This window comes from Chelmon rostratus, chromosome 6, assembly GCF_017976325.1.
Source record: "Chelmon rostratus isolate fCheRos1 chromosome 6, fCheRos1.pri, whole genome shotgun sequence".
NCBI lineage: Eukaryota > Metazoa > Chordata > Actinopteri > Chaetodontiformes > Chaetodontidae > Chelmon > Chelmon rostratus.
Window position 1 is genome coordinate 11,302,603 of NC_055663.1, and position 18,208 is coordinate 11,320,810.

The following is an 18,208-nucleotide window of genomic DNA, read 5'->3' on the forward strand; positions in this document are numbered from 1 at the left end:
AAAGAAATATTTGATGCTCTAATAACATTATATAGCGATGGTATCAAACTAAACTAAAATAATGATAAATGAAATGACACCTGGAAGCTATTTCAGGCAGACAGCACAAGAAGTGCTATAACTTTCCTCTCAAAGGAGCTGCTCCCTAATAGGCCAGATTCTTTATCACCCTGCCCGCACTCGGTCTGCTGCTGCCAACAGTCGCTGCCCCCTGCAATCGTTTTCCTTTGGTTGTCCGCTCACTCCTTGACAGTGTTGCAGTCTGGCAGCATCTCCGTGTCAGACAGCGATGTGTGTGTCTGGGACAACCTGGCGATACAACTGCTGCTGGAGCTGCTGCTTTAATGGTTTAATAGTTTCCTGATATGTCACTACACATTTGCAGCACTCAGAACTGCTAAATGAAACAAATTCATTCATCTTTGCTAAGAATAATGCTGCATTCTGCCATGCCCCTTCCATACCTGCAATTACAGCCTTGCATCCTCCTTTTCCTCAGCAATGGCGTCAAAGCTCCAACAAGAATCAGTGAAGACTCTAATTAGTGCCGCCCACACAAATACTGCCACACAGCAGCCATATATACACAAGGGCTCGCCAAGATGTAAAATAAACAAAATACAAAAACAACTGGGTCCTTTTCAAAAATGCAAACTTTGCACTTAGTCATATGTGCACAAGTGGAATATCACCTCAGCTGAAAAGGTGCTCCGCCACTCTCATGGCAGAGTCAGCAACCGGCTTGATTTCTTGGAGCAGTTTTGGGGATCGCTCTTATTACTCCCCATGCTCTCAGTTTGCTTCCCAATAAACTTGAAAGGCATAGGGAGCACCGACCCAAATAAAATTGCAATAACAATTTAGTCTAACTTGAGTAGTCTGACGAGCAGTATGAGGATGACCTTGAGTGGTGCTTCATCACCATCTGGGGAAGTTGCTGTGTCCGAGAGGAGCTCTGTCTTCACAGGCCAGCTTGTGGCTGCTTGTGGATTTTGGTAGGCTGACTGACAGGTAGCACCAGGTTTTGGAGAAACAGGATGCGAGCGGCCGTCTCCCACGTCAAAGTCACATGCTTTGATGACCAATCCATCCTGAACTCAGTGAGATGTTGCAGCTCTATAACAACATGAAGCTACAGTGAGTGCTTGAAATAAGCTGGTTTGAACAAGATGTTGTCTGAGAAAGTGTTTCAGAGCTGCCATGTGCGAAGGAAAGGTGAAAGGCCTGCTGTCAGGATCAGGGGTGGTAATCATTTAAAAGGGAATAACAGTACACATCTCTTCTTAAAGACATGCGTGGAGTTGCGTGCATTTGAGAAAAGACGGATGTACTTGTATCAAGAGTTAGAAAGCTGTGATTATAAATAACCAGATACGATTTCACTGCACTTGCACCACAGAATACTCTTATTAATGCTTCCAAAGTTTATCCCTTTTTCCTCCCTTAGTTCCCGTTGTCCTCTTCTTGTTGCTCAATCAATAGACATGTATCTTGTCACACTGAGCCATTGGTAAGGCTAAAAGCACTAATGCAATGCAGGACATGTACTGACCTGACATGAGGCAAAAACGCTTCCACGCCCCTCTCCTTCATGGGCTTCACTCACTTTGGTCGTGCGGTTTGTGTTTTTGTTTAGTTTGTAACAAAGGTTAAAACGGAATGCATTCATTCCCAGTGGAATGTATAGCCTACTTCACTCTAAGTTGTGCAGCTAAGATATTTTTCTGTTGACCTGCAGTAGATCATATACTAGAAAATTGATAGGATGCTGCTCCCCCATAGAAACTGAGCCCTGGTTTAAATGAGTTTTAGCCTGCAGTGCTACAAAATAAAGGCCAGGAAAACATCAAACACTGGTTAGTAAGGGCAAGAGAGGCTCTGAGAACCTGCAGGACACCATCTGCATGTTAATGCACACTCTAATTAGAATGCTTTCTATGGTTAGGCCCAGGTTTGACGAGTTTCATAAAATATGGGAAACCCAGCTCCCTGCGCAACAACTAATCATGAATAGATTTTGCATCAACTTCAGGTTGTTCAGGCTGTGTGTGTGTGTGTGTGTGTGAGAGAGAGAGCGGGTGAGAGAGAGACACGGAGACGTAGAGAGAGAGGAGTACGGTATAGGCTGCATCTTCAACCAACGAGAGTTGGCATTCCCATGCAGAAGAGACAAAGAGGGGGGAAACGGGCGGAGGTGGGTGGGGGAGTAAAGCGCCGAAGAGTGAGGTGAGGCAGAGCTCATTCAGTGGGATCGTTGAGCTGCGGAGCTCCTCGGATTGTACTGACAGAAAATCCCTCCGTTTGGTGTGTGAAGCGCCCCTGTCCTGGACCGCCGTGCGCCCTGCAGCTCGCTGTGGCTGACCCTCTCTGAAGCGGATGCGTCAAGACCCTGCAAGGGGACAAGACCAAAAAGTTTTCCCACCGTGGTTTTCAACAAAGGTGAGAGGCTGATTTTATTATTATTATTATTTATTTTAGCTTGCAAACAGGATCCATAAACGCGCAGTAGTGGGGATGCGGAGGGTGTGCATGGCTTGTCTTGATCGTGACTTATTGTAGCGCATTTGCTTGTTTATCATCGCAATGTAAAGGTTCATTGAAATAATCGCCTTCATGAAGAAATGGCTGCAGGTGCACCGGGGGCTCGTGTTTGAAGGCAGAAACCACACAGAAATACAAGAAACCACCAGTTTGCAGATCTCCCTGACATCACCCTTTCACTTTTGCTCTTTGTGCAATTTTCATATCCCACAGATACGCATAAATTAAGAAGTGACTACCTGAGGGAAAAAAAAAAGAAAAAGAAAAAGAAAAGTCCCGGAGCGCGGACCGTCAGCAGCGAGCGCGCGCTGCACATTACATTACACGGCTGAACAAAAGAGCTGCGTTTACTCACATCTCGTACTCTTTCAGGGTTTCACTAATTAGCCTGCAGCCTGAGACGCGCGTGCATCAAATAAAAGTCGAATCGATTTGCCGTAGATGAATGATCTAAGTTCACATGCACGCCCAGTCACTTCCAGTCCCATCACAGGGAGGAACGAGCAAAGATGCGCCTCTGCGCGGCTGCCGACGCAGCAGCCGCTGGCGGATCTAACCTCTGGGACAGACGCTTGTCCTCAGTCTCCGGCTGTTCGTGCGCTCGGTCGCGCCTCCAGCAGCCTTCTCTCCCTGCCTCTGCCTCAGTCTGGCGCGCGGCGTTTGCCTTCTCGTAAACTGCCGGGCGATCCAAAGAAAATGAAGTTGTTTTGAACTGAATTATAATAGGAAGATTAACTTTAAAAGCATTTACTCCACAGAAACAGCCGAAGGCGTCAACACGTTATAATGAGCCTGGAACGTTTCCTCGCAACTTTCTGAGCAGAATACAGTAAATCCTGCGGGGACTCTGCTTGTGATTGTATGTTTATTGGTTAACAGTCACCGCTGCTCCTTTGTGCACTGATTGTGATGGCAAATTAGTCAACAAGTGGCATCTTGAGTTCACAAAGTGGCTTTGCTGATTTAGGCTCACTCTGGCTGATTCTCTAAAATAAATCATGTCGGCTGCACGACTTCATGAACTTGCCTGATGTGAAAAAGAAAACAGCGATCTGTAGTTTATTATTCGGTTAAAAATGTTTGCAGCATATTGTATTTGCATGATAACCATGCAGCGGAGCGGTGCGGGGTCTCTCCAGTGTCCATAAGCTGGCTGTGTTTTCAATTTTTCACCATGCAAGCATCATATCACGGAGCTATTTCATTTTGAACTCGGAAACGTTCCTGGAGGGAAAGACGGAGCGCCTGTCACCTTACTATCGCCACCCACCTTTTGAGCCAATCGTAGCAGCCCATTCTCTCGCTCATATTAAAACGCATGGACTCGCACGCACGCACGCACACACACAGTTTTCCAAAAGCACCATCAATGTCACCATGGAAACCAGCTCTCTTGGCACCGACAGTTGATCGCTGTCAGCATTACTCCTGGCTTGTCACTTGAAAACGGGTGCAGGGTGTGTTTGTGGATGCTTCTCTCAGCAGCACGTTCACTCACGCAACCTGGAGATCAGGTGGGCCTTCTCCTTTTGGGTTTTTTAGTGGGCATGCGTTCCACTGGTGGTCCTGGCTGGCTGCACCATGTGCAGGGCCGGGATCAGAAGGGGCCTTGGCCCTCACTGTAATTGCTGGGGGAGCCTGTGAAGTGTCCATGCAGCTAATGCGTTTTGTCCTTTTCCCAGAGGCTGCCCTCTAATACTGTACTGTGGCATTTGCTACCTTACATGAATGAGCACGACAGACATCCGAGGCAGAGTCAGACATGCTGCAGGGCAGGATGAGTCATTTAGTGTATAAATGCATGGATTGAATCTGTTTCTCTCTTCTTCTTCTTCTTCTTTTTTTTTTTTTTAAATTAGTGAGTGTATGTGTTTATCATGTGACAGGGTTGCATGTTGTGAATGTAGCCATAATAACCAGTTCGCATAAATGAGAATCCACATCCAAATCAATGGGAGTCTGTTTGGGCACGTTATGCACATATTTAGCATTTGTTTACAGAGAAGAGCATTGTTAGTGTAAGGGAATTTATGCAGAGACTTTCATGTGCGGGAGCTCCTTTAATCCCTTTTACCTGCATTTGTCGGAAAATGATAGAAAACCAATTATTTCCTGGGGGTTAATGTTTTGCCGTATGTTTTTCTAGGAAATATATTCTATTTAATGTGGGGGATTTTGTCTTATGTTATTGCCAGCTCATAGAAATGCTCACATTCACGCTTCTTTCGAATAGACTGGATGTATCAAAGTAAATGCAGCATTGTGTAGAATTCTGTCAGGATAACTTGAAATTCATTTTTAGATATCATCCAGGAAACACTTCTTCAGTATGGTCACTAGTAGTCAAAATTCAAAGCTACATCAATTGTGTGATATGAATATTTGGCTATATAATATTTGGTTTGTCACAGTAACAATCAATGCTGAAAACAAACTTCTCCTTAGGTGACTGTTCTTCAGAGTGAATAAGTCCAGTGTGTAATCATGAAAATATTAACCCCTCCGAGCATGAAAGCATCAAAGGAATCATGCACGCATACACGCACAGCATACAGAGGCACGGCCAGACAAAACCCTGCAGCGCCGGCGATGTCCCACTGGAAGGGAAAACGAGTCCAACTCATATTCCTCAGAATCTGTTTGGATAACCATCTGTGAAGACCTTCCTTTAATTAGTGTAGACATCGCTCAGGGTACTCAGGCAGAGTAGATGTTTGCATGAACATGTGTGTTTGTGAGTGTGCCTTTGTGTTTAATGCAGGCTGTTCTAGTGTGAGGCACACACACACACACACACACACACACACACACACATTGGGGGAGGGTAGTTGTGGAGCTATGCAAGGCAGGGGTAAATAATATGGAAAGGAAAAGGAAGTAACAACACGCTGGTCAAAAAAAAAAAAAATCAATATCCTGGCTAACTAATAGCTTCTTCATTGACTGTGCTTTACTGGGAAAATCACATTTTACCAATCAATTCAAGCAGTTTTATGGATTGATTGAAAAAGTCGTCTGTGCTTCAGGATTATTAAGAGAGGAATCCACTGGATGGATTTGGACACTCGTAGATGACTGGGAACGGTTGACCAGATGGCAAGTGAGCCATCACCAGTTAGCAGCTATGAACTGATTCAAAGAAGTGGCATTTCCACTGCAGACTCAGCTGAAAGACGTTCACATGAAGTGGACTGAATTAGTTCTATTTTTTGTGTGATACCTGACACTTTAGAAAGCAGGCAGGCAGCTGAGCGTGCTGGCCTATTTTCTTCGCTGCCTTCACATTTTGCACACTGCTCCATAATGTACTTTGGTGCAGTTTAGTGCCTGAGAAAAACAAAAAAACAAAACAAAACAAAAAAAAGCCCAAGAACAATGTGGAAACACTTCAGCCTCTGCCAGACAAACTGAGATTTTACACTGCCAGAAGTGTTAGATAGAGTGGGAGAGTGGCTTTAAGATGTGGGAGTGACGGGAAGATGAGGAGGACAGACTGTAAAACATAGAACTTTTTCTTTGGTTGAAAAGAGATGAAGGATGGAGGGAGTGAGCAGGGGTTGTTTCTCCTCTTTTTCTTTGGGAGCGGAGACCTCTGCCCATGCATGAGGGCCGCACATGCAGCCTGAACGTGGAGGACATGTCACCTGTCTGCGGCCTCTCCTCTCACTGCTGCGTGGAAGGGCTGCGGCGAGAGAAAGAGCGATAAAAATAGAGAGTGAGAAAAGGGAGGTGGGCCACAAGCTGGGAAAAAGTGTAGGAATGAAAGAAGAAGGAAGTGAAAAGGAGCGAGAAAAAGAGGGAAACAGGTGAAACAGACACCAGAATATGGCGGGGAGACATCCACAGTGATGTGGATCTGTGGTGGTGTTGTGTGTCTCCATTCAGGGAGCTTCTCTGTGGTCTTGCTGGCAGTCTGTGGCATCTAGTGCTTGAGTAATCCTCCTGGGAACATGCTGAAGCTGCCAAAGTGCCATCCAGCTCCTCTTTTTGCTTTTCACCACCCTCATGCTCGTCTATCTCTGTCTCTCTTTTACGCACTTTCTCAATACTCCTCTTTCTCTCCCCTTAGCCGTTCCTTTCATTTCAGTCCTTCCTAATTACCTTCATATCATCCAATTTCATTTGTTTCTGCACTCGATGCTCCCTGTATTCCTTTCGCTTTTCTTTGCTTTTCGGGACTCCTCGTCACTGTATTCCTGATGTGAATCTTCCTGATGTGTGGGATTCGTGCTCCTTCCCCTTTTTTCTTGTAGTCTTGCCTATAGAATCAGTGTTTCGGTTCTCAGAGAGCAGAACAGAGTGAGGCCTTTCCCATGGGTTGACCAAACAAAGAGCCTGGCTCCCTTCACTTCTGTATGACTGCACAGGAACAGAAACACAGGCATTCACTAGCGAGTCTGCTGCTGGGCGGCGAAACGATAGATCTCCGCTGGCCATCAAGGCATGTCTTCAGTTTCGCTATGAGACGGCAGCCGTCGTTAAACTGCTCTGTATTATCTGCGTTGATGTGTGAGGGATGGAGCATAATCTCCAGAAGTGGAACCATGTGTGTTTATCACTTTATCAGTGCATAAACAGTTATTTCTGAGGGATTTGCCTTTTAGTGTCTGCTTAATTGTAAATTGTGCATAGAAAAGATTAATTCCATTTTCAGTTCCAGACAACTTGCATTTGGTCTGAGAATTATCATGTGAAACTCACCTGACAGCTGCCATGTGGCAAAAAGACAGCAAATACAGATGCAGATTTAGCAACTTTATTATCATTAAAACAAATGTTGTGGAACTTGCCTTGGTGCAGGGCCGACAACATACAACACAGCATACTAATAAAACAATCATATACTGTAAATAAAATAGATTAAAGTAGACAATAACTTCAATAAAAAACAAATGGCTGAAAACAAAATATATCTTAAAGTGTCCAGATATACCCCCCAAAAAAGCAAAAATAAAAATGTTATTGTAATTAGATGTAATTTCAACTGTTTAGTAGTTTCTAGTCTATGTGCTGTAAAAGTGAAGCAAAAACAGTTTGAGATTGCAAAGTGTGCAGCCGATACAAAGAGCACGTGGGAACTTTTTTGTTTGGTGTCATCTGGTAGACACAGGTGAAAAGTCACGGACAAAGGAGCCCGCATGAGTACAAATAGCCTTCAAGTCCACAAGTTGAAGAAATGTCAACCAAGATAACTAAGATAAGTTATCCTGGGCCAACACATCCTGAATGACACAGTATATACACACACACGTTCCTCTCACCAGTGAACTAACTGGTTCGCTGTGGCTGTAGCCACTCTGTAAATGATTAAATCCGTGCTTTTTATCCCTTTTTTCAAAAGTATTCAGAGTCAATAGAATTAAATATTGTAAATTATCATTTACATGCTGGGTGGGGGGGCCTCAGAGAGGACCGATTCAGTGTTTACTGAGGTACAGTGAAGGCCTCATCCCACCCACCTCTTCACCACTGCCACTGTCCTCCTCCCCGAAAACCCCAAACCACCCACATCCCAATGACACCTGCTACATCGGAATTCAGGTCAGCGGGAGGAGTCACGAAATTGCTCTGAGAGTGATTCGTAAAGGGGAGAGGGGACGGACGGGGGGGTCGTGTTTTGTTTTTTCTCTTGGCACCAGAGGCCATGCCACTGAGAACAATCACCTAATTGTGCTGCAACAAAAGAATCATAATTAAAGCACATTAAGGGATGCATTCAAAACAAATAGCAGACTTCGGCATCGGCACAATTGTCACAAGATGCAGTCTGACAGATTCACACTGGTTATCAGATTGAGCTGCGTTTGTTTATGCCAACAATAAAGCAGAAGGATAATGAACTTTCACTTGAATTTAAGAGAATTCGGTCTCTTCTAAATGTATCACGTGCCCTTAGATAATCAGAACAGCTTTTGAAATATACTTAAAAATACATTAATATGAATAGTTTGACTTCTTTTGAAAAAATCATTTTATCCTGCAGGAGCTGCTCTGCTTTTCTCCTCCTATCCTTCTTTTCTGGAGTAAAGCTTTCATGACAGTTTCATAATGAGGATAATGGGAGGATCAGCGAATGGGGAATAAAGGGGAGGAGGAGAATGAGGAAAAAAGAAAAGGATTTGATGAGTTTCCATATGGTGACAAAGCTGAATATGATTTTCACATTTGAGGTCTGGCCTCACCAGAAGCTGTTCAAGAAAAAAAAAAGCAAATAACAAAAAATCATGTAAAAAAAAAAAAGTTCAAATTGAGGTAAAACTAGTGTCATTGCCCACTTTTACCCACGAGCCCTCCCCATCTCACCCACCTTCCTCTTGGTTTGCCCCCTTTTTACTATTCCACAAATCCTCAATTAAGAGCGTAATGGGCCTCTGAGGCAGGTTTGTGTGCTTCTTTGTTCAGCTCTGGGGGATCGGCCGGCATTAATGTTCCTCCTGAGTATGTAAATAGCCTGAGCCTGTGGGAGCGCAGAGCAGACCTGCCACTTGTCCGCTTAATCGCGGAGAGCTCCGTCACTTTCGGACACGTTGGGGAGCCAAAACGGGACATGCATGAGAACTTCAGCACCAAATACAATGCCCACACTCGGAGGAGTAACCTCAGCACCCATGTCCGCCTCCCGCTTCTTCCGGATAAACCCCTTTTGCTCTCTCACCCTCGGGACTCTTTACCCTTCTACCTTCCTCTCCCCCAAAAAGGCCCTCACCCCTCCTACTCAACGGATCCCCGACCAATCGTCCCTCTGCTTGTGTGCTGCTCCCCACCGCTCGGCCTATCCCATCGCGACGAGCCCAGCTGATAGACCCTACAGTCCGGTTTTGTTTACCTCACCCACTTGTCCAGCGGAACACACAACAATCCCCTTCATTGCATGTTTGTCAGCCCCCTTTTCAGAACTAAAGGAGGAGAGAGGGGTGGGGGGCTTATACAAAAACAAAAACGAAGGAAACAATTAAATTGCCCCTCCTCCCCATGAACCCTGCGCTAGCGGTTTCCCAGCTCTAGACTCTGTGAACTAACTTGGAGGCCTGTAAAGTGGCCCATTATTCTAGTAGGGGTGGCGTGTTCCAAGAGCGGCTTGCCTCAATGGCTGATGAGCACAGAGAGGGTTTTGTTAGAGGGTTTTGGCTCACTACATTATGCACTGGTTAATTAGGAGCTCATCTATCTATCTATCTATCTATCTATCTATCTATCTATCTATCTATGAACGTGTTGATAACATAATAGTTTATCTTCAGATCTATGAGTTGACGTTGCATCTGAAAAGGAGAAAGGATCATAAATATTGTCCAAGTTTCGTGTCGAGTCAAATTAATTTACATTTATTTAGTGCACTGAAATCAGTTTTAACATACTACACACTGCACACAATCCTGCTGCATCCAGATGGATCCTGACATCACTGGGACTCCCGGGTCCTCTCATTGTATGAGGATTACAGTGAACCAGGATTTCGGGGAATTTGTGTTGTACGCCTTAAATCTCGACTGAAGGGGGTTTACCGTCCTCGAGCAGGCTAAGATGAGTGTGCTCTGGGGATTTGGCAGTAAGTGGGATCAAACAGTGGAAATGTGCTGAAAATGTTTTCGCCCAGAGGTTCTGATCATGATTGACTGTGACTATAGGCAGGCTGTCATAATTAGGCGGTAGAAAAAGCCAACGCGGGCGTGTTCGCTCTCAATGGCATTCCAGTGCTGCGTGTGACTGAAGAAATATTTACATAGTTTGACAAAGTATGCGGCGAATAATGACGTGGAAAGAAAAACAATGAAGTGAGGAGCAGCAGCAGGAGTCCCTCTGTGGCTTTTCACGAGTAACAGGCAGTGGTTGGCTCTTATTTTTACAGTGTTTAAACGATATGAGAAAATTGCCCCTGGTTCATGTGTATGGATGATTCTGAAAGAACAGTGTCAGTGAAGTGGTCCTGAAAGGAGAGCAGCCTTGCAGTGTCAGAGGCTGGAAGTCATACTTACGGGTTATGGCAAAGACAAAACAGAGAGAACAGGAGGGAGAGACAGTGAAAAAGTGTGTAATGAAGAAGGGAGATGCATACTGTAGATAACACACACGCACACACACAGTGAGACTGTGTGTGAGAGACTGACAGCTCTGTCCCACTTCCTTGCTTCACTGATAAGCTTCCCCATTGTTTTCTGGTCATCCTTTATGTGATGTGTTTTCCTCAGCGTTTAGAAAAAAAACAAAACAACACAATGCATACAGGGACTATTTGCATCAAAAACGTCTTTTCAACTATATGATGATCATACCTGCATGACACGCAGCCAGTATATACCATATGGTACCATACTATCCCAAAAGCATAGGAGTCATTTAAGCCAAACAGTGCTGTATGTAAATTAGTAATCCATGTCTAGGAATTTCTGTGGCTGTATTGACAGCAGGCAGTACACAGCTACCACACACTCAATACATTTGTCTAAGGTGAGCTGTGCTGGATAATTTGAAACAGAAAAGTTAGAAAAAGGTGCCTTTTCCATTAATTTATGTGGCTACCCTTAGAGGTCGGAATTATGTCATTACTGCGTTTTGGGGTAGTTCAATTGACTTTAGGATTTGATTAAGCATACAAGCGTTCTCTTGTTTTGTTTTAGACATGAGCTAACATGCATTAGAGGCAGTGAAAATGTTTGATTGAATACCAGCCTTTAGGATTTGGTGTGAAATGTGGACTGTATGCTTATGTGCGTGTGTGTATGTGTGTGTGTGTGTGTATGTGTGTGCATATGTGGTCATCCAACCATGCTGGCTGATGTAATGAGCTGTGTGTGTGTGTGTGTGTGTGTGTGTGTGTGTGTGTGTGCAGGAATGCCCTTTCTGTCAACACTGCGGGGTGGTGTGAGGAGAGCGGGGCACTGCCACTGCTGCAGGCCGTGCACAGTCCCTGCAGACTCCAGTGTTTAATTAGTGAGAGAACATCCATCCTCCTTAGTCCTCTTATTGGCAAATCCTGAGTGAGACTATAACCCCCTCACCCCGCCTCCAATACCACAGCACTGGACCAAGTGAGATTTATGACCACAGACAACAATGCAATATTGCGTGTGCATGCCTGCATTCATATGAACTCGCATAAATGTGAGCAAGAGGGGGGTCAGGCAGCGAGTGTAAGTGCATGTATCGTCTACGTATTTTTAAATTTGAGAGTGTGGCAGGTGAGTCCAGCGATGTATGAAACGTGATTTGTGCACTAATCCCATTTCACAGGGCCAGCTGCCCAACACAGATGTCAGAGCTTCATGTATCCACAGATAACCTGATAACGCAGAAACCCTTCATATACTCTATACGTAGCGACATGCTCCATCTCATTCTCCACTTCGATTGATTGCTTTAATCCGCCCTTCGTCCAACCCTTTCTCTCCACCTTCACTCATTTTGTCATCTGTTTGCCATCTCATTCCTTTGTCTCCATCCTTACCTTCATCAGCCACACCTTCCCTTTTCCACCCTCCTCTCTTTTCCCTTCACCCTTCCCCCATACATTGTTACACATCTATCTTTATGTGGTATTCTTGCCGTTTCACCCCTCCCACCCTCCCCTCTGTCTACCATACGCCTCTCTCTCTCTCTCTCTCTCTCTCTGCCTCAGTCATCCCCCTCTCAGCAGCGTAGCGGGTATACCATAGCAGTGGTTGTAGTAGGGGGTGGGGTGGTCCTGCCTCGCTGGCAGATTTAATGAGCTCCTGTGGGGATCGGACCCACGCCATCAAAAGCTGCGTGCTGCTATATAGCCAGCTCTGTTAAACAGATGCGGCTTTGCTAATGATCGTAGCATCGCTTCATATGTCGCCGGCGCGAACGCAGCAGCAGCTATAGGAGGAAAGAGATGGGAGATGACTGTGTCTGCACTAGGTGTGTGACCCCTCATCTGATAGAGGAGGCTGTGGGGAGGTAATCTCACATGACTATGGATGATCTTCGTTTCACCGCTGACCTTTCATCTGTGCAGCTTTAGGCAAAAGGTGGGGGCTGGGGATAGGGGATGCTGGACGGGCAGAAACAAAATCCTTCTGGTCCCAGCTTTGAAGGACACCACTGAAAACACAGCATCACAGTTAGGACTCTTAGAATACGATGGAAGAAAGAGTGAGAGATTCAAAATCTGAGACATGCAATATGAAAGCCAGATAGTTTGGAAATTGCTCGCTTTGAATGCAACAAATAAAGAGAAAAGAGGAGACTTCAAGGTGGAGTTGGAGAGGGAAAGACATGTGGGGATGAGTATTCAATTATATTTGAGCTACAACTGTAGCCCCGGCTGTGAAGTGGGTTGTGGCTGGATTAGATGCCATCAAACTACTGTAAAGCTCTCTGCAGATTTTATCCAGATGAATGGGAATCAACCAATTCATTCTTATAACAACCACTCTTCAGTGTAATGGGCTGTTAGCGCATAATTACAGTGGGATTGGTCACATCTGAGAGACCTATGCAGTCTACAACACTAGGCTCAGGATTCCCAGAGGCTCCCTCTAATGACTGCCTCATTACGGACACAAAGAGTTGCGAGCCAAACAAAGGGAAACCTTAGAGGATGCTGAGGGACAGGCACGTCCAGTATGGTTCAGTCATGCGTTGCCAGGACGCGGATGCGCCCTGACTGTAAAACAGAATGGCAAAAATGGAAGGGAACTACAGAGGTACAGCTGTTACATACAATGTAAATCACTTTGCATGATGGTGACTGACTGAAAAACACACACACACATTTACCAAAAATCGACAATTTGCTCCCAGAGGTCAGTGTACAGTAAGCATGTGTCTGAATTCCTGTGAAAACTTCATCTGTCTACAGTTTGTAGAACAGTGTTACATGCTAATCTTTCAACAACAGTGGTGTGTGACAGCTTCAGTGCTGGAATGTCACTGAATGCCTAGGATAAGCTGTGGTGCAGGCAGGCTCCTTCAGCACCGCTTCTCAGGTCGGTGTGAGCTGAGGAAGTGAGGCTGTGTCACTGACCATGGTACTGAACGCCTGCCCTGCTACCACACATCTGTTTGGAACGGTTAACCCTTCAAGACTGCCCGTACACAGTCAGTGTAGCCCCTGTAAATCACCTGGAAGATGAACAGGTCAGTATTTACAACTGCAGCTAAAATACAAATGTGATACGTGGACGTTAATGGCACAATTTTTTAACACATAGAATCTCCATATAAACATTTTAACTATCAATTTAAAATGCAGATTTGTAGGCATTTAATCATTGTGCAATATATAGGAATTAAAGCAAAAAGCATTTGTTTCTGTTACGCTGTTGTTGATGGCTGTGTGTGGCCTGATTTGACAGATATATTATAGTGTAAAACAGGGTGTTTTCCATTCCCAATTATTCCCAGAATAACCAAACACCAGTATATCCCTAACAACATAAAATAAAAAGATTTCCTCTGTTCTGCTTCATTACAGAAAAAAAAAAAAATCTGATGTACACGAGCACAAAGTAAAACATTACAAATGGACTCATTTATTCCACTGAAACTGGATCATAAAATTGGGAACATTGCTTGTCCATTAGAATGTGTTATTTTCTCTCCATTTATTGATTAGCTATTTCCTTCAAAAGTGAGTGACAGTGTGAATCTGACTTGAGTGAATATGAGTAAAAACCTGCTTCACTCAGTGTGCTGCTTCTCTGGCTCTGTGCCAGTCTTTGAGCAGGACTGTACTCTTGCTGCAAAGTTCACTTGGAAGCGGTTCAAGACGGCTTTCACGTGGACTGCTGAGTGACTCTGCACACCTACGTTGTGTGTCGCTCTCTTAAATGAGCCAAATCGAGAAGTGTGTAGCAGTTGTTTAGCAGTTGTGTGCTTCGGATGGATATACTGTTTGCACACAGTGGACACAGACACAACATACATTTAAAGCATTCTTTTGCAGATCAGAGGCAGATATGAAACACTTGTAAGATAAGAAACACATGATATAAGAACAGTCTTTTTCATCTTTAAACATTAGTCTCCAAGAGGTGTAGTAAAGAAGCTGGTACATTTCTTTTAGGCTTCTGACAAGCGTATGCTGTGAATAACAGGGAAGCCTGGTGTTGATTGTTGCTCGGTATTTGGGGTTATGCGAAGTTCTGAGGCAGCTTCCACCCGATGGGAAAGTTTTTTTTTTGCCTGTTCATAGGAGATATTGTCTGTTAGTAAGCAGCACTCTTTGAAGGTCTTCAGTGTTTTGTTGAGCTACTGAAGAACAGGCTGCATTGCTGACGGAATAATCCAGATTTGCATGACAGTCCATACATCTCTCTATCGCTATCTATCACTAAATGCATTCATCCCGACACCCATCAAGCGATACATAATTGAGAGGCGCAGAGTGACAAAGTTTTCCTTTCTTCAGATGCTGGAATTTATCTCCCACTTCCTATGCACAGCACAACCTGGAGTGTTTGCTGAGAGCTTCATTTGAGGAGGGGGCTTTTTCACAGCTCCCAGGCAGCCAGTATGTGTGAGCCCATTTCTTCCCACTGCATGGCAAGTGGCTGTGAGGCCCAGAGGGGCCAGATATATCCGGAGCCTGGCCCAGCTCCAGTTGTCTTTACCTCACAGTATATTGTGATGCTCCAGTCATGAGAACGGGCATCGGGCCCCTCCAGGGACCAGTGGGAAACTTCTCACTTCTTCCTGTGTGATATTGCATGGATCCCAGTAACCTGAACTAGACAACTATGACCACGCAACCGGTCACAATGCAAAGTGGATGGTAGAGTGGCATTGTATGGCAAAGTGTGTGACAGTGTCTCATTAATTATGCAGCATGGACACCAAAGAAGCCAAAAACCAAAGAGTGTTTGAATGCTTCATCAATTCTTTGTCTATGAAATGAAATTGTCTTTGCCGAGGTAAAGATATAATGCATCTATCTGTTTGCTAATCTTTAAAGCCTCTCTCAGTCTTTATTTGGTGTGTGTGCACGCTGTGTGTTTGTATTCTGGGTGTGCGTGCATGTGTGTGGCTGTGAGCTTCCTCTTTCCCCTTCATCCCCTTCTCTCTAAGCCGCAGAGTGTTGCTAGGACAACCCCTCGTGGTCCTTGCTGCATCGCAGCGGTCCTCAATACCAGCACTCAGGGAACCTCCTCACACTGGGAAGGCAGCATAAAATCGGGATAATCGCCGTCGATTATGGGACACAATGGGCCGCAGCTTCTGAAAGATTCATTCATCCTGGAAAAAGAGACTGTGGAGGGGGAAAGAGAAAGGGGCGCCTTGGTCCCTCCGCTGCTCTCCCACGGTGGGCACAGGCATGACATCAGTGGCCTGAAAGAACTGGCATTCTGGACATGCCCACTGCCCCCCTCCCCCTCCCCTCGCTATACCCTTATACCCCCTCCCATTCAACCCCCCCTCCCTCCTTTTCTCGCCCCTGCCAGTTTGGATGCAGCGCTTGGCCGGGCGAGTTGGGGCCACTGCCACTGTTTGCGTGTGAAACAAAGCCCCTCAGAAGGAAGAGAGAGGAAGCAGAGAGCTTCACATGGTACCAGCCAAGAGCAGGGATGGCTGCCTCGGCCTTCCCCTCACAGGCCCCTCTTTTGGCTAAGAGGTGCTGGTGTGACCCCAGTACCCCTTTCTCCCCTAGTGTCCCTCTTACTTCCCCCTGTAACCCCTTCCTCTCTGCCCTGCTCTCTTGCTCCCATCCTGAAAATGCTCCCTCTTCCCTCAGAGGGCCCTTTGAATGAGTATGACATGTCAAGGGATTTAGGATGAGTGATTTCTCATGACACAACCTCTGCCGGCAGAGATGGGATTCCTCTGGCTTTTGTTGTGCAGTTGGTCATTTGTTTGAGGAGGAAATAGCTTTCCGACACATTTCCCTAATTAGAATAATGTGATACTGCTCAATGCAATGTGAAGTCCCATGCTGCTGGGAGACTAGAGGGAAATCAGCGTGACACCGTCCTCACATGAATCACGTTGGTCATTTGTGCTTTGGAGTTCAGTGCTTTGGAGTTTTACTGAATAGTGAGGACACGTAAATCTATATGTTGTAGTGTGTGTGACCTGAATGTGTGGATCTTAATTTGCCAGTATGTTCAAAGACAGATATTTTGTGTCTATTTTCCCTTTTAAAAAAGAGTATTTTTGGAGTTATTGAGGACCTTATATACACACAATATATTTATATTTATATATATATTGATTATATCTTTAAATCCAACGATTTGGACTTTACAGAGCGGAGGACAGAGTACACTCATAACATTATGCTCCTGGGCCGCTGTGACATAATATGTCGCAGCGTATCTACAGAGAGCAGTAAACATTAAACTATCATCTGCTGTCCATCAGGATGACCTCAAAGCCCCCAAACGGCAACATTATGGATGTTAAATCTTCCATTCGTCATTCCTTTGTCATTTATTCCCCTCTCGGCTACTTACAAAGCACTACTGTCTGCGCTGTGCCATTAGCAGGCATCATCATGCTCATCTCCAGCAGCCTGGCCTTTGCCTCGCTGTCCCGTGTAGCTGGATGTGTCTAGGAGGGTGCTCTATGGGGGGATTACTGTATCCAGGGAATAGAGGGTCTCTGGGGGATTTGACTGTTAAGCTCAGATATTGACTCCTCCCTCCACTTCTCTTCTTTGTAGTTATTTATTTATTTCTAGGTTTGTTGGATGTGCGTGTGTGTGTGCGTGTGTGCGTGTCTTGGTGTCTAGCTGCTTGTGGGTGGTGGTGGTGGTGGTGGTGGTGGAGTCAGGGGGTGGGGGCTGAGGGGGGTGCGCAGACATCAGGATGGGGCAATTCAGGTTGCCGTGGCTGTGACTGGGGCTGCGTCTGGGCTGTGTTGACTCGCTCCTCTCTGGATGCTTTGGAAGAGCTGGTGGACAGCCGAGAGCTGCTAGCTGTCAGCAGAGCTCTGGTGTTTGTCGGCCACCGGCTGTACTGGGGATCTTATCTGCTGACGTCTGGCAACATTTTTGGATGGAGCGGTCGGGATCCCGTTAACGATTTGTTGTGCTGGTTCAACTCTTACAAACCAAAGGCTGGAGATTTGACCCTGGTCGATGTATATAGCACTTACCTCAACTCCAAGAGAAATGAAGTAAGTACTGTGCATCCCATTTACACTCCTGGGCATAATATTTGATTACTTCTTTTACATTTTCTGCTCACTCACTTCAATCGCTTAATGATTCTGTTGCACTCAAGAAGCTGATTTTAGTTGTAGTCAGAGTAGTTATTATTTAAAGTGCATCAGCAGAAACTAGAGGGAACCTCTCTAACCTCTCTAGTGGAGAAGGGAACATGGAAGTATATTAATTTGGGAGAATTTGAACATCTTTCAGTTGGGTTGACACCAGGTGTTGTTTTTTTTTTTTTTTTTTTAAACCTTCATTAATTCTTCATGGCTTTGTGGTCCTGTAATGCAATTAATCTGGACTAAGCCCTGGGCCAAGATTAACCGGTTCATAAGATGATCCCATTAGAGGCTGCGCAGAAGAAGCTGTGTTTGAATGTGAGTGTGTGTGTGTGTGTGTGTGTGTATCTGTGTGTGTCGGTTTGTGAACGTCTTGATCACTTGAGTTATGAGGTTCTGTCAGACTTTTTAGTCGTAGAAACCTACTTTATGAGTGGCTCTTAACATCTTAGCCACATTTCTTGTATTCACAGTTTCTAAGACAAGCAGCTCAGAT